The 13,678-nt window shown below is 41.8% G+C and overlaps 1 protein-coding gene across 5 annotated transcripts in view; it reads left to right on the top strand.

Annotated features, from left to right (window-relative positions):
• The window catches only part of SEMA6D (semaphorin 6D), a 598,448-nt gene that overhangs the window by 151,197 nt on the left and 433,573 nt on the right, over window positions 1-13,678 (top strand). For all 5 annotated transcript variants that reach the window (XM_033920097.1, XM_033920102.1, XM_033920100.1 and 2 more), the window contains one exon: window positions 11,028-11,108. The gene's annotated coding sequence lies outside the window, so the exon portion shown is untranslated. Of the gene's footprint in view, window positions 1-11,027; window positions 11,109-13,678 lie in introns of those variants that run through there.

Genomic DNA, 13,678 nt, shown 5'->3' with positions numbered 1-13,678 from the left:
TTCTTTTTGAACTTGTTATTGTGTTTATAAGGTATAACCTGTTCTGTGCTCTTTGGGATAGAAAAAGAATTAAATAAAATATGTACCTTCATTCCTTCTTTGTTTTGGACTTTGGTGCAGTAAAGGTATGCATGCAATTTTACTTGCTGTCAAGGGGAGGTGCTCTTGTGGTCTAGATGGATGCACAATGCTATGCTTTTGCATTTTCAAAAGTATGTGCAGAGTTTAATTAAAAATAAATAAATATATATCTATACCTGTATACATGCAGACACACAAGTTATCAGGTATTTCCAAAGTGACAGTATGAGTGTACTTTCACTTGTAATTCAAAGTCCACAGACTGAAAAGTACATGCACACTTCTCAACCATGCAGGCCATTTCTAAAATTAGCCCTGTAATAATAATTCCAACTCAAGAGGAATAATAAATAGCATTGTGTGAATGTTTTAGACGAGTTGATGACCAGAGACACTGGATTTGGGGCTTCCGGTTTGCTGACAAGGATCGGATGACATCTGGAGAAGTTTGGCAGCCAAAGCAGTGAAGTCATTTCAAGCTGGACTTCAGTCTTGACTGTTTTTGTTTTTTATTTTTCACTTTCTTTTTAGTTTATGATATATTTTAAATCTCATTCATTGTTTTGCCACTTGTTTTTGTTTTTATTTTATTATTTAAATTTCATTTAAATTTCCCCAGAATTCTATAGTTTCAATGGTTCTCCCTCCTGCTTCTATTTCCTATCTCCCCTCTTTTCAACCTTTCAAAGTCCTTTAGATCATTGTAGTTTTATTAGAATGTTTATTTTCTTATTTTTCTCATCTATCTCTATTTTTATTTCTTCATTACTCTACTAATTGTCATTTTCCCAGGTACTTTAGTTAGATTGTGAGCCTTCGGGACAGTAAGGGAATTTCTAAGTACCTATCTTACTTATAATTTTAATGCATCCTATTGTCTATTTTCTGTAAACCGCTTAGAATCCTAACGGAATTTAGCGGTATATAAGAAATAAATTACATTACATTACATTACATTAAAGAAAGTCTTATGAAACTATTAAATAATATTCCATCTTATAACAGAATACTGTTGCCCCTTAGGGAAAAATTACTGGTAAATAGACAGTGAATTACATTAGCCAAAGCTAAAGACCGAAGGAAATATTACTTATGGAGATCTTTAAGCTCTCATGAGGAAGTAGCAATTTTCCAGTACAAGATGAATGCCGTAGAGTATATTGGTTTTATGAAACCATTCAGAGCACCTGGAATAGATGACGTTTGGTTGCCTTGTCATATCAACCATTGGTGCTCCTAGCAGTTTATGGCTTTCATGATGAATCACTCACAGAGAAAAATGAAATCTGTTTTTAATTTAGAAATGCAGTACAAGTACAATTTTTGGATTTTCCGGATTCATAGGCAGTACTTTAAAAATTCTAATTTAAGGAAAAAAGAAGAGATGAACAAGCCAACTACATCAATTTATTCACTAACAAATGTAGCATGCTTCATTTATTAAAATGGGTAAATTTACAGAACAGAAGAATAGCTTTACTGGGTGAGACCAATGGCCCATCAAACCCTGTTCTCACGGTGGCTAATCTAGGTCCCTAGCACTTGGCCAAAACCCAAGGAATAGCAACATTACATGCTACCAATCCAGGGCAAGCAGTTGCTTCCCCCATGTCTTTCTCAATAATAGACTATGGACTTTTCTTCCAGGAAATTGTCCAAATTTTTCTTAATACCAGCTACGCTATCCGCTCTTACCACAACCTCTGGCAACGAGTTTCAGAGCTTAACTATTCTCTGAGTGAAAAAAAAATTTCTCCTATTGGTTTGAAAAGTATTACTCTGTAACGTCATCAAGTGTCCCCTAGTCTTTGTAATTTTTGACGGAGTGAAAAATTGATCCACTTGTACCCGTTCTACTCCGCTCAAGATTTTGTAGACTTCAATCAGAACTCCCTTCAGCCATCTGTTTTCCAAGCTGAAGAGCCCTAACCAGGAATACATAGAAAAGTATGTGACCCATGCATTGCAAACTGCACAAAATGTTGCTGCTTGAATCATTGTACGAGCCTCTAAATAGGACCATATAACACCTGTTTTGTTTAGTTTGCACTGGTTACCCATCACTTCACGTATTGAGTTCAAGATATTGTACTTGATTTATAAAGAGGTGAATGATGAGAATCTGGTTGGTTTGAGCTCGCTATTTCGTTTTTATCAACCACGGCGAGTTTTGTGTTCTGAGAATCAGTGTGGCTTGATGTTCCATCAGTGAATTGGGTGAGGTTTTCAAGAATCCGTCAGTCTATAGCAGGGGTGTCAAAGTCCCTCCTCGAGGGCCGGAATCCAGTCGGGTTTTCAGGATTTCCCCAATGAATATGCCTGAGATCTATTTGCATGCACTGCTTTCAATACATATTCATTGGGGAAATCCTGAAAACCCGACTGGATTGTGGCCCTTGAGGACCGACTTTGACACCTGTGGTCTATAGCGTCAGTGCAGGGTGTGTTGTTAATGCAGTTTGTTACCCATTGAGGCATCTAGTGTGTTGCAATTTAGGAAAAGTATGAAGACAAAGTTGCTTGAGAGAGTATACACACTAAAAATGGCACTATTTAACTCAGTTTCATTAAGGGTTGGGAGTGATACTACACAACATAGTAACATAGTAGATGACGGCAGATAACGACCCGAATGGTCCATCCAGTCTGCCCAACCTGATTCAATTTAAATTTTTTTTTTTTTTCTTCTTAGCTATTTCTGGGCAAGAATCCAAAACTTTACCCGGTACTGTGCTTGGGTTCCAACTGCCGAAATCTCTGTTAAGACTTACTCCAGCCCATCTACACCCTCCCAGCCATTGAAGCCCTCCTCTGCCCATCCTCCACCAAATGGCCATACACAGACACAGACCGTGCAAGTCTGCCCAGTAACTGGCCTAGTTCAATATTTAATATTATTTCAATATTATTATTGGGTGAAATCTCCAATACTTCACCCAACCTCCACAATATCCAACATCCCTCTCCACAAAATTACAAGTTGTTCCACATGCTCTCATATATTTCAAATCTGGCAAAATGTGGCCTCAGGTACACCTCCTCCACCCTTAGTAATGTTCAATAGAGGTAGGGATACCGGTGTTTTTATTCCTCATTGGCCCACATTCTTTTATTGCAGTTATTTAGGTAAACTTTTTAAAAAACTTTTTAATTTTTCTATCCACCATAATCTTTTTAGAAGTTTCCTTGAGATTATTCTATTTAAACATATTCAAATAAATTGCATACTTAGCTTAGTATGCTACTGGGCTAGTCCAGAACGTCCTCTCCGACGTCAGAATTGACGTCGGAAAGAAGACTTCCTCTCGGCTTTAGCAGCAGCGGCAGGGCTTAAGAGCAGGGGAAAGGAAGGAGGGAGGCTTTTTTTTATTTTTTGCGGGACAGGGAGGGAAAGTGGTAGGCAGGCAAGCAGGCTGGCTTTGGTCAGGGACGGAGGGATAGAGGTAGACAGGCAGGCAGGCTGTCTTCGGGGGTGGGACAAAGTATGAAAGGCAGTGAGAGGGACATGGGAAGGATGCACTGGGGGCACTAAGGACATGGGCAGGAGGCACTGGGACACTAAAGACATGGGAAGGAGGCACTGGGGGCACTAAAGACAGGAAGGGGCACTAAGGACATGGGAAGGAGGCACTGGGACACTAAAGACATGGGAAGGAGGCACTGGGGGCACTAAAGACAGGAAGGTGCACTAAGGACATGGGAAGGAGGCACTGGGGGCACTAAAGATATGGGAAGAAAGCACCAGGGGCACTAAGGACATAGGAAGAAAAGAGGGAGGGAATAGAAAGGGACAATTCTTGGGCCTGAGTGCAGAAAGAAAAAAATGAAAGAAAGGATACACAGAAACGCAACCAGAGACTCATGAAATCACCAGACAGCAAAAGTAGGAAAAATTATTTTATTTTCAATTTAGTGATCAAAACGTATCAGTTTTGAGAATTTATATCTGCTGTTTATATTTTGCACTATATTTGTCTATTTTTCTATAGTTACTGAGGTGACCAAGCTTGCTTAGATGGGGCGGAAACGGGGTTTTTAAATTTTAGTCCTAGTAGTTTGCCGGTCCACAAAATAATTATTTTATTTCTGCCGGTCCACGGGTGTAAAAAGGTTGAAAAACACTGGCTTAGAGACAGAGAGAGTCTGTTTCCCCCAACAGAACCTTGGTAACTTAATATACTGTACTATATTTTCACAGTTTATCCGTTGTCTTAAATGTAGCAGTGAGCTAGTCATAATTCATAAATCATGTCAGGAAAGTCATGTTCAACTAGCAAGAAGAAAGATTTTCTTCTATTTTAGCTTGTGTTTCCACATATTTGCTTCAACCAAGCTAATAACTTTGCTTCCTCAAAAGTCATGTATCCTCCATTGCAAACACATCACCTGGAATGAAATTAAAGGAAGCAAATTCTCCAGTGTGTGTAGATTTCTACCTCAGGGAGAAAATGCTGAATTAAAAAAAAAACAGATATTTTGGGTCACCTACAGTATATTCACTAAACATCACTGCGACAAACTTTTACCTAATTCTGTTCACAGCATGGTCACTCATGGTTCACCTTTCCACTCTACGAGGGGGGTGCTGAAAAGTTCTCAGCTCAACCACGACGAGAATGACGTGGATATGGTTCAATCAATGATCTGAAACTGTGTGAAAACAGAGAATTTTGCTTCTGCAAACTGGCACTTAACGAAATAAGATAACACTCTTTTTAAGTTGCAGTGGCAAAATAATGCTCAGAATTTAGGAAGTTGGCTGAGAACTTTTCAGCACCCCCCTCATATGTCATAAAAGTGAGCCAAGTGTAGGGCAATCAAACCATTGTGACATCACTGTTGAGGTTGGCTCTTATTGGTGGAATGAGGCATTATGACATCACAGTCTCAGCTCTGGTTACCAGATACTGAAACTTTTCATACTACCAGGAGGTGCTGAAAAGTTCTCAAACCAACCATGAAGAGAATAATGTGGATGTGGTTCAATCAATGATCTGAAACAATGTCAAAACATAGACTTTTGTTTCTGCAAATTGGCATTCAACGAAATAATGGCAGCTCCAATGGCAAAATAATGCTCAGAATTTAGGAAGGTGATTCATTGGACTGAGAACTTTTCAGCACCACCTTGTAATAGTGGTTATCTATTTGCCAGGGGTTCACACCTGAGTTATCGTTCTCAGCTCCTCCCACTGCCGTTAAAGATGGAAGGAGGGTGGTCAAAGCAAACAAAGGAGGGGAAAAAACCCAATAAAGTCTACAGAGCCAAAACAAAGAAAAACTGCAAAAACACGTATCAAATAATTGAGTGCGGTTGATAATACCACCTTAAAAACGAGCCAAGGGACCCGACACGGTCCGTGTTTCGGTTAACACGCCTTCATCAGGGTTCTCCATCGCCAGGTTGATGGAGGATTGAATAAAACCGCAAACAAAACTCTGTAGCCTGTGCTGAAATAAACACCGAAGAGCAATCTGTATTGAACTTTGTTTTGGCTCAGGAGGGTGGTCAAAACCACTGTGCAAACTGTACTCTTCCTATTAGGACCTTAGAAATTTTTATAAGCGCTTTATCAAATTTTAAATAAAACTTGGAAACGTATTTATGCATTGCCATAATAAGAAAAAAAAAGACTGGGGAGGGGGTAGCTTAAATGTATATTATTACATCCTGATCCTCACCTGTAGGTGACACTGGACTCTGCATCAACAGCATCAAGGGATTGGAGAATTTGAGCTACAAAGAACGCCTTAGGAAATTGGGACTATTTACCCTCGAGCAGAGAAGACTGAGAGGGGATTTAATAGAGACTTTTAAAATAATAAAAGGCTTTGATAAAATAGACCAAGAAGCAGCGTTACTAACTTTTTCGGATGTGACACGGACAAGAGGTCATAGACTGAAACTGAGTGGCAGCAGGTTCAGGACGGATATCAGGAAGTACTTTTTCACACAGCGCGTGGTGGGAATTTGGAATGCTCTCCCGGAGGATGTTGTGACAGAGATTACTGTTCTGGGATTCAAGCGCAAGTTGGATGCACACCTTCTTGCAAATCATATTGAGAACATAAGAACATAAGCATTGCCTCTGCTGGGTCAGACCAGGGGTCCATCGTGCCCGGCAGTCCGCTCCCGCGGCGGCCCCCCAGGTCCATGACCTGGAAGTGTTCCCTACCTAACCTAAAATATCCATACCCTATTCGCTCAATGTCCTGTAAGGTAATTCTATCTGTACCCTGTAATCCCCTTCGCTTCCAGGAAGTCATCCAGTCCCTTTTTGAACCCCAGAATTGTACTCTGTCTTATCACCTCTCCGGGAAGCACGTTCCAGGTGTCCACCACCCTCTGAGTGAAGAAGAACTTCCTTGCATTCGTTATGAATCTGTCTCCTCTCAGTTTTTCTGAATGACCTCTTGTTTTAGTTGTCCCTGCTAGTCTAAAGAATCTGTCCCTCTCCACCTTCTCTATGCCTTTCATTATTTTATAAGTCTCTATCATGTCCCCTCTCAGTCTCCGCTTCTCCAGGGTAAAGAGCCCCAGCCTGTCTAACCGTTCGGCATATGAAAGGTTCTCCATACCCTTTATCATCCTCGTTGCCCTCCTCTGGACCCTCTCGAGTATTGCCATGTCCTTCCTGAGGTATGGCGACCAGTATTGGACGCAGTATTCCAGATGTGGGCGCACCATTGCTCGATACAGTGGCAGGATAACTTACTTCGTTCTGGTAGTGATACCTTTTTTGATAATGCCCAACATTCTGTTCGCTTTTTTTGAGGCCGCTGCACATTGCGCCGCTACGGTATATCTGGGTCTCCATTCGGGAGTACCTAAAGGGGCCGCCGCGTGTGCGGATCACCGGACTGGATGGACCTCGGTCTGATCCGGTGAGGGCTTTTCTTATGTTCTTATCTGAAGCCCCTACATGCCAAGTAAGAAGAAGCCAGATGCAGGAATTGCTTTTTTAAATATCATTTTACACAGGGGAGTGGCGTTAGAAATGTAGGAACATGCGAATTGTTAGGACTGGTTAGTAATGAAGAGAAAGAGAGATCATAATATTCACTACAGGGATAATGTTATGACCTTATTTATACACAAGTAAGGGATTTTATTTTTCATCTTAGCTAATTCATAATCATAATAAGACCTTGAAATACAGAGTGCATCAATAAATATTGGTGCATGCTTCCCCTGGGAAATAAATGTGTGGGGCTGCATGTTGGCCTTAAAATATGATATAAGGTTTTCTAATTCGGCCCTTGTAAAGCAATTTAATTATAAATGTATATTAATTGATTATTTGAAGAAATGTTATGCATGCTCGGAATATTAACTACAGCTCTAATGCTGCTGACATCGTCAACGATCTTCTGCATAGTGAGTTCTACACATTCTAGACTTTTCCCTGGTTGCATCAGAATCACAAAAACGATTCAAAATTGAAATGTGATCACTTCAGAACATATGAAAATAACGCATAACCTATGGAATGAGGCTTTTATAAAATTATTCAAACTATATATGAGGGGGTGCTGAAAGGTTCTCAGACCAACCAACTTTCTAAATTCTGAGTGTTAGTTTGCCACTGTAGCTGAAAAGAATAGTATTTTATTTCGTTAAGTGCCAATTTGTAGAAACAAAATTCTGTTTTTGACATTGTTTCAGATCATTGATTGAATCTAGAGGTCTGCACGGGAACTGGGATCACGGGACTCCCACGGGGCACCCCTCTAGCCAACGGGACTCCCACGGGGATGGAAGGCTTTGGAAGCAGGGTTCGTCCATATACTATAATGGGCACGTCAGCCTTAGTAAAAGAGGGGGTTTATAAGTTAATTACCTGAACAGAAAACAAAGAGTTCTATCAAAGAGATTTCACAAGGAAAACAGCAGCGCAAACACAAAAGAAATTGTGGAATTGATGATCCTGTCAGAAGTAATTGCTACTTTTTATGGGGATGGGTGGGGACGGAGAGGATCTTGACGGGGATGGGTGGGGACGGAGAGGATCCGGGTGGGGACGGAGAGGATCCTGGCGGGGACGGAGAGGATCCTGGCGGGGACGGGTGGGATTTCTGTCCCCGCACAACTCTCTAATTGAATCATGTCCATGTCATTCTCTACTTGGCTAGGCTGATAACTTTGCAGGTTCCACTCATGGCAACATTCCAGAACTGAGATTGTGATGTCATAATACTTTATTCCACCAATGCCTAAGAGCACACCTCTTCAATGATGTCACAATGGCTTGATTGTCCTATACTTGAGTCACATAAAAACATAAGAACAGCCATACTGGGTCAGACCAATGGTCCATTAAGCCCAGTATCCTGTCTCCAAGCATGACCAATCCAGATTGCAAATACCTGGCAGAAACCCAGATAGTCGAGGGGGGTGCTGAAAAGTTCTCAGACTAGCCAACTAACTTCCTAAATTCTGAGCATTATTTTGCCACTGTAATTGAGGAGAGTGTTATCTTATTTTGTTAAATGCCAATTTACAGAAACAAAATTCTTTGTTTTGACATTGTTCAAATCATTGATTGAACCATATCCATGTCATTCTCTTCTTGGTTGGGCTGAGAACTAAAGAACATAAGAATAGCCTTACTGAGTCAGACCATTCAAGGTACTGAAGGGGATAGACTTAGTAGATAAGGACAGGTTGTTCACCCTCTCCAAGGTAGGGAGAACGAGAGGGCACTCTCTAAAGTTGAAAGGGGATAGATTCCGTACAAACGTAAGGAAGTTCGTCTTCACCCAGAGAGTGGTAGAAAGCTGGAACGCTCTTCCGGAGGCTGTTATAGGGGAAAACACCCTCCAAGGATTCAAGACAAAGTTAGACAAGTTTCTGTTGAACAAGAACGTGCGCTGGTAGGGCTAGTCTCAGTTAGGGTGCTGGTCTTAGACCAGAGGGCTGCCGCATGAGCGGACTGCTGGGCATGATGGACCACTGGTCTGACTCAGCAGTGGCAGCTCTTATGTTCTTAATGGTCCATCTAGCCCAGTATCCCGACTTCATGGTGGCCAATCCAAGTCAGAAGTACCTGACAAAAACCCAAATAGTTGCAGCATTCCCTGTCACCTATTAAGAGCAAGCAGTGGCTTTCCCCATGACTGCTTTAACAGCACATTATGGATTTTTCCTCCAGGAACTTGTCCTAACCTTTTTTTAAAACCAGCTACATTAACCACTCTTACCAGATTCGTTGGCAATGCATTCCAGAGCTCATAGGCGTTGGAACGGGGGGGGGGGGACACTGGGGGGGGAGGTAAAAGGAGGGAGAAGGGCTACTGCTGGATAGGGGGAGCACGGAAGGGATACTGCTGGACATGGGAGGTAAAAGGAAGGGAGAAGGGCTACTGCTGGATAAGGGGAGCAGGGAAGGGATACTGCTGGACATGGGAGGTAAAAGGAAGGGAGAAGAGGTGTTGCTGGACAGAGGGTGCAGGGATGGTAGAACGGGTACTTCTGGACAGGGGGAGGTAAAAGGAAGGGAGAAGGGCTACTGCTAGACATGGGAGAAGGGAAGGGGTACTACTGGACAGGGGGAAGGTAAATGGAAGGAAGAAGGTCCCTGCTCTTCCTGTTCAGCAGCACCTCTTCTCCCTTCTTTTTACCTTACATGTCCAGCAGTACCCCTTACCTGCTTCCCCTGTCTAGCAGTAGCCCTTCTCCCTTACTTTTACCTTCCCCCTGTCCAGTAGTACCCCTTGCCTGCTCCTCCTGTCCAGCAGTAGCCCTTCTCCCTTCCTTTTACCTCCCCCCTGTCCGGGCTCTATAAACATTCAATTATTGCCACCGAAGTAGCCGCACCACTTTTAGTCTCTGGCTCTGACAGACCTCGGTGACATTTTAGCGCTGATGGATCCTAATACTTTTCCCTCCCTAAGCTGAGACGGTTCTGTCAGTGCTAAATTGTCATCGAGGTCTGTCAGAGCCAGAAACTAACTACAAGCGGCACGGACCTTAGATTTTTAAGGACGTACGGGTTTAGATCTGCAAGGTCCGTCAGGTCCATGAGGTCCGCGTTTTACCCCTTCCCGCTTTCTTATTGTAAACCGATCTCAATTATTGAAGATAAGGCGGTCTATAAACATTGAGATTAGATTAAGACACTCCTTTTATCAAGCCGCATTAGGGATTTTTAAAATCACAGGCTGCTGTGGTAAAAGCCCCGACGCTCATATAATTCCTACGAGCGTTAGAGCTTTTACCGTAGCAGGCGATAAAAAACACGACCGCGGCTTGATAAAAGGGTTGCCTAAACTAGATTATATTAGGTTTTGTATATCCAAGCTTATGTAGGATTGACAATATTTGGAGGTGTCATTTCAGAAGGCTCGGAGCCTGATGCTGGCAGCTTCAATATCCTTCAAGTGACAGCAGCTGCGCAAAACAGCGGTGAAGTGATTTTAGAGTTTAAAGCACCATGCTGCTGCAGTTACAGGCAGCTGATAAAAATAGACTGCGCTGCCAGCTTGGAACCATTGTCAAGCCCCAAGCCTTAAGAAATAATAACACTCCTCCCCCCACCCCTCCCCAAAGTAATCACATGCTCTTTAATCCTCGATTGGCCACTGTTTTTCATTTTTCATTTGCCTTCCCTGCTAATGCAGCGGACTAGAATTACCCGATAATGCTTCTTGGGTTCATAAAATGATGTGTTCTTTCTCCAAAAACCATGCGGAGAGCAACAGCTCTCTACTACATGAAAAATCATAATATATTATTCACTTGCCTTTAGTTCCACATTAGCAATCTTCTAATTGCACAGGCCCACCCCAGGCAGTTTCAAAGCAAGATATCTGTTCCCTTCAGCAAAGACTAAATTAAGTAACTGAGTTGTTTGATTCCCTCAAGCATTTCACCTGTTTGATAAAGCTCACTGGAACCCAATATGTTTCATTCTGCCTTCTAAATATTTTCCTCTGGTTTTTGGCAGGGTTACCCACTTGAACTTAGATCGGTTTGGATGGCAGTGCTGACGCTATCTACCTGAACAGTTTCACATTTACACGCAGCGGTAAGGTCCAGTCATGGGACAGTAAACAGCCTTGAAATGTTCTAATCAGGCGCTATGTTTTGCACAGGGTTACCAGACGTCCGGAAAAACCCAGACCTGTCCGCTTTTTAGAGGGTTGTCCGGGCGTCTGAGCGGATTTGCAAAGTCCGCTAGTTTGTCCGGGTCTCCCGAGCATGCGCAGATACGATGTGTGATGTTATCACGTCGCATCCTAACATGCTTGGAAGCCCTCAAGACAGGGCCTCGAGGATCGGAAAAGAGATGACGGGGTGGGGCTGGGGGGGCAGAATAGGGCGGGGCCGGAGGCGGAATGGGCGGAACCACATGTCCTCTTTTTGGGTAGAAAAAGTCTGGTAACCCTACACAGGGTGGACTTCTGTGTCTTGGTTTATAGGAGTTCAAGCTGTTCATTTCAATTCAATTGTCATTTTGGGGGGCCATTTTATAGCTTGACATTTCAGTATAGGTGCTACAAAGGCATGCACTGACCCCCAAATTCTGTATATGGCACCATGTTGAGTGCACAAATCAGTGTACACAGCCGATTTGCACACGCAACTTAACGGTTTAACGGGAACAATCAGCAATTAACACCTAATAATTAATGCTGTTAGGCACTAATCGGAAGTGACTTGCATTCTATAAAGTGGAGCATGTCATTTCTAGTGTGCAAATCCTAAATGGTAGTACATTGTTATAGAATATGTGTTATCTGTGCACAACTTAGGCACTGGTAGGATTACCAGAAACATAGAAGATGACGGCAGAAAAGGGCCACAGCCCATCAAGTCTGCCCACTCCATTAACCCTCCCCTAACAACCTCCTAAGGGGTCGCTCACAGGTGGCATCACCTCTACACTGCCCTCGTAAAGATCCGGCGTGGGCATCCCATTTATTCTTAAAATCTTGGATGCTGCTGGCCGCAATCACCTGCTCTGGGAGTTTGTTCCAATGGTCTACAACTCTTTCTGTGAAGAAGTACTTCCTGGTCTCCCCATGAAATTTCCCGCCCCTGATTCTCAGCGGATGTCCTCTTGTGGCTGACGGACCCTTGAAAGAGAAAATGTTGTCTTCCACCTCTATGCGGCCAGAGATGTACTTAAATGTCTCAGACGTCCGGCCTAAATGAATGTGCCTAAATGTTATGCCATGCATGGCTGCTAAGCTTGATTCTATGAGTATATGTAGTGGGAACCTTTCATAGAATCACGCTAAGTACCATGTTGACTGCTGCTGACTTTTTGGACACCATACATAGAATTTGGGGCTGACTGGGTGCACCTAAGCTATTATATAATACATGTGCAATGCCACACTGGCACACCAAACTTTAGGTGTGACTACTTACGCCAAGTCAATGGCTGGCATAAGTTGATACACCCCTAGGAATAAATGAAGGTATACCGATCCTTAAAGGAGAAAGTTAAGTCATTATTATCTTCTTCTATATCACTCAACTGTGAAAGCAATTTTCAAACACATTGCTAGGACCATCAAAATAGGAGGTTTTGTGCCAGTTGAAGTGACCGCCCGAACACCGCTATTCCACCATTGTGGAGGTGGGTGGGCCCCTGTTTCAGGCTTTTTCCTCCGTTAAGATTGGTTTCTGCTTGTGTTTTACTATTTATTTTTTATTTTTATTTTTTTTATATTTTTATTATTTTCAACTTAAATTTCAAGTATTACACTTGTACAGAAAGCAAGAATAGAATGGATATCAAATACAATAGTAATATAATTCCTAAGTTAACAATTATACTATTTATGCTCAAGTCCACAAATTAAGATCCAAGAATTAAAGAAACTTGGCGAAGAAAAAAAAAAAAAGAACAGTAATAATAACAGAAAACTGAGAGCTATAGCATTGAGATAGGGGTCACAATTTCTAAATTATAGGGCTCAAAGATTGTTAACATTCAGACGAGACATAGCCACGAAGTTAGTCAGTTGTGATGGTTCAAAAAACACATATTTAAACGTACGATAATATACAATACACTTACACGGATGTCTCAAATAAAAAGTTGCCCCCAAAGATAAAACCCCAGGTTTCAAAAGAAGAAATTCACGGCGGCGCCTTTGCGTCTCCCGTGCCAGATCTGGGAACATTAATATTTTATAACCAAGAAAGCTTTTTTGTCTATTTTTAAAGTAAAGTTTTAACAACCATGTTTTGTCAATTGGCAAAGCTAAGGTGATAATCATAGTGGCTGGTGATGCTAAATCCTTCTCAGATGTTTCTAAAACCTGTGAAATATTTAAAGGTTCTTGATCTGAAGATTTTACTTTTGGTTGTTGATTTTGTTCTTTATCAGGCAAGTAATAAACCCTTGAAAATGGTGGTAATGAATCCTCGGATATCTCTAAATTTTCCATTAGATATCTCTTAAGCATATCTCTAGGAGTTACTAACTCGAGTTTTGGAAAATTAATTAACCTTAAATTATTGCTACGTGAGTTATTCTCAAGCATTTCAATCTTCTTCCTTAGGTTAATATTGTCTTTAACTAAGATCTCTTGAATTTGTTTCGATGATTCAATTTCTTTTTCTATTTTTTGAGTTGATGAA

This window comes from Geotrypetes seraphini, chromosome 14 (genome assembly GCF_902459505.1).
Source record: "Geotrypetes seraphini chromosome 14, aGeoSer1.1, whole genome shotgun sequence".
NCBI classification, from domain to species: domain Eukaryota; kingdom Metazoa; phylum Chordata; class Amphibia; order Gymnophiona; family Dermophiidae; genus Geotrypetes; species Geotrypetes seraphini.
This window is presented reverse-complemented; position numbering and strand designations above follow the sequence as displayed.